The sequence below is a fragment of the Oncorhynchus gorbuscha genome, linkage group LG18, assembly GCF_021184085.1.
Source record: "Oncorhynchus gorbuscha isolate QuinsamMale2020 ecotype Even-year linkage group LG18, OgorEven_v1.0, whole genome shotgun sequence".
Lineage (NCBI taxonomy): Eukaryota > Metazoa > Chordata > Actinopteri > Salmoniformes > Salmonidae > Oncorhynchus > Oncorhynchus gorbuscha.
Genome location: NC_060190.1, coordinates 5,340,696 through 5,348,827, shown reverse-complemented (window position 1 = coordinate 5,348,827; position 8,132 = coordinate 5,340,696). Strand labels below are relative to the sequence as shown.

At 44.4% G+C, this 8,132-nt stretch overlaps 1 pseudogene; it reads right to left on the bottom strand.

Annotated features, from left to right (window-relative positions):
- Window positions 1-8: 8 nt before the first annotated feature.
- Window positions 9-2,596, bottom strand: LOC124004337 (annotated as a pseudogene).
- Window positions 2,597-8,132: the final 5,536 nt, after the last annotated feature.

The following is an 8,132-nucleotide window of genomic DNA, read 5'->3' as shown; positions in this document are numbered from 1 at the left end:
CTATCCCTCCCTCTGTCCATCCACCTATCCCTCCCTCTGTCCATCCACCTATCCCTCCCTCTGTCCATCCACCTATCCCTTCCTCTGTCCATCCACCCATCATTCTGGTACAGCGTCACCAAGCCACTTGAGGTAGGGTGGGTTGCCCTGCTCTATGGGTAGGCTGATGACCTCTGCTACTTCATACGGGTGGTTGGACCTGTTAGCAAGCAAACACAGCATGAGTCACACACACACAGATAGACAAATGCATGAACGTGCGCACACAGTTAGTATGAGTCACTGATAATTGTCAATGGTAATTCTGGGAAAGGTTGATTAAACACCCCAATGCCTGATTTAGTATGAAGACTACACATATCATCCCTATAACTGAGGGAAATACAAGAACGCACACACACACACACACACACACACACACACACACACACACACACACACACACACACACACACACACACACACACACACACACACACACACACACACACACACACACACACACACACACACTTTACCTAACATATTCTGCCAGAGATGCAACCTTAGAACTTCTGGTCTTTATCATCTAAAGCAGGAAGAAACTAGTTAGAACTTTAGCTACACGACGCTCAGATAAAACCAAGCACATACATATATATATATATATATATATATATATATATATATATAGTCTCTATTCAATGTTTCCAGACACTGTAGTCCATGTCGAACCAGGAATAAAAAGGTGTGAATACTCACCAGTAACACTTCACTATCCTCCTGGATCTTTCCCTGCCACTCATATCTGACAGAAACAGAGACATGTTGCCAATCCCAATCAGTAACCTTCCATTCCCTTCATATGTGCGGTGGAGTGGCTGGATACAGCCATAGCCGTGGTGCCGTAATTACAGCAGTAAAAATAAATGTCTTGTCATACCCATGGTATACAATCTGATATACCACGGCTGGACTTAAAACCACCCAGTTTCTAATCTCTGATCCGTCATGGTCCACACTTACACAGATGTAATTTGGGGGACGATGTTGACACAAGCAGCCAGCTTCTTCTCAACGATTCCTCTGTCAGGTGGGGGGGGGAAGAGACAATGACAACAACCAATCAGACTGGATGGATTAACTGCATCCAGTACAATATGGTGAACAAATCCATGATTCAGACTACAGGGCCGACGCAAACCATACCGGCTCTGATATTTTATTTTGACAGGGTCCTTTCCAGCACGGTTCAAGGCCCTGGTGGAGCCCTGGTGGATGTGTAACCAGTTCAGCCCTGTTCAGCCCTGATGTGTAACCAGTTCAGCCCTGGTGGATGTAACCAGTTCAGCCCTGGTGGATGTGTAACCAGTTCAGCCCTGGTGGATGTGTAACCAGTTCAGCCCAACTTGGCCAGTTCAGCCCTGGTGGATGTGTAACCAGTTCAGCCCTATAGTGTGAATCAACGTCGTTTGGCCCTATAGTGTGAATCAACGAGGAGAGTGCAACTTTCTGAACATTGCCGATAGAAATGTCTTAGAGGTGACATCTGACTGATTCCCAATTATACATAGCAGATTAGAATGTTTGTGTACGTCTGTACCTATCCGTTACCTGGCCAGATCTTTGGCCACCTGTCATTGGGGCAGGTGACGAAGGCAGCAGAGTGTGTGCCCGACATGTAGGTCTCGGACGCCATGGAGAATGCTCAATCCCACAGTCCTCAGCAGCGTGAGCATCAACACGCTACAACGCAATTCAGGGGTTGCCATGAACAGAGGTTAGGAGAAGAGCCGGACAGAAGACATTCTATGGTGGAAATATTTCACGCAAGAAATACATTAAATCAAATCACCCACTTCACTGTTTCTGCATATTACAATGGCTAGGACGAGGCTACATGTTGCTACAGTGTATGTTACATTTGGCAAGACAACAAGCATACGAACTGGATTGCAGACGGCTAAGCAACTTCTTGAATGTGTCTATTCTACTTGACTACAGCTTGACTTACTTGTGGTTTGGGACAATATACTACCACAAAGAATGCCCTCAGAGGTCCACCAGCCTGCAATCCTTCTGTAGCAGGCAGTCCAAAGCGCATTGCCTATGCAGCACTCTGCAGCAGGGCAAGTGACATACATGAATTAGCAATCATACATGGCAGCCCGGGAGAGATGACGTTCAATGAGTTCATAGCATGACAAGTTCGCCATAGCAAACGTCCAAATAGTGAAAAGTACAATTCTGGCTAGCACTAGATAAAAACAGCATACAATACGAAGCTATCGGCTAATTGGGTGTGACTTACTGTGTTTGCTCAACTCGCTGTAACTTGGCACGTACAAATGCAGGACAGGAGTTTTGCAAAATGGTTTGAAACGAAAGAATCCTCCGATAAGAAAATGCAGAATCATGTCAAGCAAAGGCTCTTCAATATCGGGAAAATAAATACATTTATGTGTTACAGCAACTCAAACTATCCAGCTAAAATTACCTTTAGACAGTATGTTAGCAGTTTAGATGCAATGTGTACTGTTGCCACTCTCTAACGTAAAGAATAAGCTCTGCCGTAAAGCAGGATAGGTTGTTTACCAATTGGTCGTAAATGCAAAAGCAGAGATGGAAGCACGAGATTTATGTCGATATGGTAACATTTTCAAACGCATTATGTGGAAAATGTATTATTAGTAGTAATGCTAGTGGGTATACAGACAGTGGTAGGGATTTTATTGACGTCGTTTCGCTTATTAATGTAAGCGTATATAAATGCTAAACTGGTTTATGGCTGCAATGTTAGCTTTGCCCAGCAGATGGCAACCTTAATCCATAAAATATATAACACCACCGCGACAAGCAAGACCAGAAATGAATTCACTGTAAAGTTTGTCAGTGTTGTGTTTTATTTACTTTATTGTTTAAAAGCATCACATCAAGAACAAAAAATGTAACACCATATTTTTGTTTTGTTGCAGTTTATTGTAACACCGAGAAAGTTCACATTCCAGGGCACATCACATCCGGCCGTGATTGGGAGTCCCATAGGGGCGGCCCAGCGTCGTCCAGGTTTGGCCAGTGTAGGCGGTCATTGTAAATAAGAATTAGTTTTAACGGACTTGCCTAATTAAATAAAGGTTACATTAAAACATTTTTTCCCATAGTTTGGTAAAATAACAAAATTTGAGTACTTAAACTGAAATTATTTTTATTCCAAAATAAAAACGAATTCTCTAGACCCTGAAAGGAAATAGGTCATGGGAGATATAAAAATAGTTCCTCCTTGTATCCGAGCACAATAACACAGCATACTGACTGAGTAGCCCAAGTTAAACCTTTACAGAAAGCACATAGTAATGCCCTTAAATATAGTCATGTTATTTTTGAACACCCCCATACCTGTAGATTAAATTACAGTTTCGGTCGGTCGATAGGTTCACGTCAAACTACAGTCAGAGATTAGTTTTCAATATACAGTATACTTAGAGGCATGTTTGTCCAATGATACATGAAAAACATGAACATCTATTAAGCATTCTTGCTATGTACATTGAAACTGGGATTTCTAATTTCTAACCATAAAACATATATATGTGATGAAGAGATATGTTTTGGTAGTAGCTGTGATGAACCATTCACACCACAATAGCTTTGCCTTCTCGCTACAGCCTAAGAACTATGCTTTGGTCCAACTAATGAATGTAAGTTTGTTATAAGTCAGTCCCCCCACACACACACACACTTATCCTGACTCCTCCTCTCCCCCTCCACTTCTCCATCCATCCTCCAACCACTCCCCCTTCCCTCCATCCCCTGGTCCTCCCCCTTCCCTCAGTACTTTCTGGTGGCCCCCCCACCCCCTCACTGTTCATCCCCTGATAGAGGACCCCCCACAGGGGGCTCCTTGTCCCAGATCGTCCCCCAGCCGTGAAGGAGGTGGGGGTCCCCAGCATCCAGGCTGGGGTCTATGGTCCTGGGAGAAGAGAGCAGAGTCTGCCCCCAGCTGTACCTCTGATAGCCCAAGAAGGACTGGGCCGCCTTGGGAGGGAGGAGGTGGGTGAAGAGAGTGGTGTGGGAGGGCATAGTTGGGGTTGGGGGTGAGATGAAGTGAAGAGGGAAGGAGGTGGGGAGGTAGAGGGGTGTAGGTTGGAGGTGAGATGAAGGGAAATGAGAGGGAGGTGGGGTGAAGAAGGTGCGGTGGGAGGGTTGGAGGAGGTTAGGGTGGGGATGGGGTAGGTGGAGAGAGATAGAGGTGTGTAGATTAGGTGGTGAGGTGGAGGTAAATAGAAGGGAGGAGGGTGAAGAAGGTGAAAGAGGCTAAGGGGTAAGGTAGAGAGGAGTGGGTAGGTTGGGAAGGAATGTTTTGAGGGGGTAGTTGAATGGTGGATGGGTATCGTAGAGGGTGGAGGTTTGGGGTGGATGGGGTGTGGTTAGGTAGATGTGTAAGAGATGATAAACAAATGCAGCATTTGTGGATTAGGTTTGAAAGAAAGAAAGAAAGAAGGAAAGAAAGAAAGAAAGAAAGGAAAGAAATTGAATTGAATTAGTTGTCTGGAAAGCTAGGTTAAACCTTTATTAGATTGCTTGTTTGTGTCCCAAATTGCACCCTTTTCCCTTTATAGCTCTGATCTAAAGTAGTGCACTACATAGGGAATAGGGCTCTGGTCTAAAGTAGTGCACTACATAGGGAATAGGGCTCTGGTCTTAAAGTAGTGCACTACATAGGAATAGGGCTCTGGTCTAAAGTAGTGCACTACATAGGAATAGGGCTCTGGTCTAAAGTAGTGCACTACATAGGGAATAGGGCTCTGGTCTAAAGTAGTGCACTACATAGGAATAGGACTCTGGTCTAAAGTAGTGCACTACATAGGAATAGGGCTCTGGTCTAAAGTAGTGCACATAGAATACATAGGAATAGGGCTCTGGTCTAAAGTAGTGCACTACATAGGGAATAGGACTCTGGTCTAAAGTAGTGCACTACATAGGGAATAGGGCTCTGGTCTAAAGTAGTGCACTACATAGGGAATAGGGCTCTGGTCTAAAGTAGTGCACTACATAGGAATAGGGCTCTGGTCTAAAGTAGTGCACTACATAGGGAATAGGGCTCTGGTCTAAAGTAGTGCACCACATAGGAATAGGGGCTCTGTCTAAAGTAGTGCACTACATAGGGAATAGGGCTCTGGTCTAAAGTAGTGCACTCACATAGGGAATAGGGCTTCTGGTCTAAAGTAGTGCACTACATAGAATAGGGCTCTGGTCTGTGTTAGTGCACCACATAGGGAATAGGGCCTTCTGGGTCTAAAGTAGTGCACTACATAGGGAATAGGACTCTGGTCTAAAGTAGTGCACTACATAGGGAATAGGCTCTGGTCTAAAGTAGTGCACCACAGGAATAGGGCTCTGGTCCAGCAGTGCACTACATAGGGAATAGGGCTCTGGTCTAAAGTAGTGCACCACATAGGGAATAGGGTTCTGTTCAAAGTAGTGCACTACATAGGGAATAGGGCTCGCCTAAAGTAGTGCACCGCATAGGGAATAGGGCTCTCGCCTAAAGTAGTGCACTACATAGGAATAGGCTCTGTCTGAAAAGTAGAAAACTACATAGGAATAGGGTTTGTCTTAAAAGTAGTGCAATCACATAGGGAATAGGGCTCTGGTCCAAAGTAGTGCACTACATAGGGAATAGGGCTCCTGGGTGCACTAAAGGGAATAGGGCTCTGGTTCAATCACATAGGGAATAGGGTTCTGGTCTAAAGTAGTGCACTACATAGGGAATAGGGTTCTGTCTAAAGTAGTGCACTACATAGGAATAGGGCTCTGGTCTAAAGTAGTGCACTGCAGAAGAGGCTAGAATATAGGAATAGGCTCTGGTCTAAAGAAAAACACACATAGGGAATAGGGCAGTAGTGCACTGAGGCTCTGGTCTAAAGTAGTGCACTACATAGGGAATAGGGCTCTGGTCAAAGTAGTGCACTACATAGGGAATAGGACTCTGCTAAAGAAAATACATAGGGAATAGGCAAAGTAGCACAACTACATAGGAATAGGGCTCTGGTCTAAAGTAGTGCACTACATAGGAATAGGGCTCTGGTCTAAAGTAGTGCACTACATAGGAATAGGCTCTGGTCTCAAAGTAGTGCACTACATAGGAATAGGACTCTGGTCTAAAGTAGTGCACTACATAGGGAATAGGGCTCTGGTCTAAAGTAGTGCACTACATAGGGAATAGGGCTCTGGTCTAAAGTAGTGCACTACATAGGGAATAGGGCTCTGGTCTAAAGTAGTGCACTACATAGGGAATAGGGCTCTGGTCTAAAGTAGTGCACTACATAGGGAATAGGGCTCTGGTCTAAAGTAGTGCACTACATAGGGAATAGGGCTCTGGTCTAAAGTAGTGCACTACATAGGGAATAGGGCTCTGGTCTAAAGTAGTGCACTACATAGGGAATAGGGCTCTGGTCTAAAGTAGTGCACTACATAGGGAATAGGGCTCTGGTCTAAAGTAGTGCACTACATAGGGAATAGGGCTCTGGTCTAAAGTAGTGCACTACATAGGGAATAGGGCTCTGGTCTAAAGTAGTGCACTACATAGGGAATAGGGCTCTGGTCTAAAGTAGTGCACTACATAGGGAATAGGGCTCTCGTCTAAAGTAGTGCACTACATAGGGAATAGGGCTCTCGTCTAAAGTAGTGCACTACATAGGGAATAGGGCTCTGGTCTAAAAGTAGTGCACTACATAGGGAATAGGGCTCTGGTCTAAAGTAGTGCACTACATAGGGAATAGGGCTCTGGTCTAAAGTAGTGCACTACATAGGGAATAGGGCTCTCGTCTAAAGTAGTGCACTACATAGGGAATAGGGCTCTCGTCTAAAGTAGTGCACTACATAGGGAATAGGGCTCTGGTCTAAAAGTAGTGCACTACATAGGGAATAGGGCTCTGGTCTAAAGTAGTGCACTACATAGGGAATAGGGCTCTGGTCTAAAGTAGTGCACTACATAGGGAATAGGGCTATGTTCTAAAGTAGTGCACTACATAGGGAATAGGGCTCTGGTCTAAAGTAGTGCACTACATAGGGAATAAGGCTCTGGTCTAAAGTAGTGCACTACATAGGGAATAGGGCTCTGGTTTAAAGTAGTGCACTACATATGGAATAGGGCTCTGGTCTAAAGTAGTGCACTACATAGGGAATAGGGCTCTGGTCTAAAGTAGTGCACTACATAGGGAATAGGGCTCTGGTCTAAAGTAGTGCACTACATAGGGAATAGGGCTCTGGTCTAAAGTAGTGCACTACATAGGGAATAGGGCTCTGGTCTAAAGTAGTGCACTACATAGGGAATAGGGCTCTGGTCTAAAGTAGTGCACTACATAGGGAATAGGACTCTGGTCTAAAGTAGTGCACTACATAGGAATAGGGCTCTGGTCTAAAGTAGTGCACTACATAGGGAATAGGGCTCTGGTCTAAAGTAGTGCACTACATAGGGAATATGGCTCTGGTCTAAAGTAGTGCACTACATAGGGAATAGGACTCTGGTCTAAAGTAGTGCACTACATAGGGAATAGGGCTCTGGTCTAAAGTAGTGCACTACATAGGGAATAGGGCTCTGGTCTAAAGTAGTGCACTACATAGGGAATAGGGTGCCCTTTGAGACGGGAGCCTAGAGTCACTCAGGTCAGTTAGTTATCAAAGCAGTCGTTTAGCCATTCACATCTCACACTTTTGATTTGGTAAAAACAAACAATCATTCACATCTCACACTTTTGATTTGGTAAAAACAAACAATCATTCACATCTCACACTTTTGATTTGGTAAAAACAAACAATCATTCACACTCGTCAGATAAAAAAGACAAGAGCACAAGAAGATATGCAGTAAATGTGATAAAAATGTATTTTCACTAAATGTGCATATTTATTGAATAGCTAAAGCATTTTAAAGGCTTTTGAGTTATAAAGACACCAAACTAATTTGCCAGCCTTTCACAAAATGGTGGAGGTAGCCTACCGTAGATGCCTGCCTACACTGTGTGTGTGTATCTGTGTGTCTGCGTGTGTGTGTGTGTGTGTGTGTGTGTGTGTGTGTGTGTGTGTGTGTGTGTGTGTGTGTGTGTGTGTGTGTGTGTGTGTGTGTGTGTGTGTGTGTGTGTGTGTGTGTG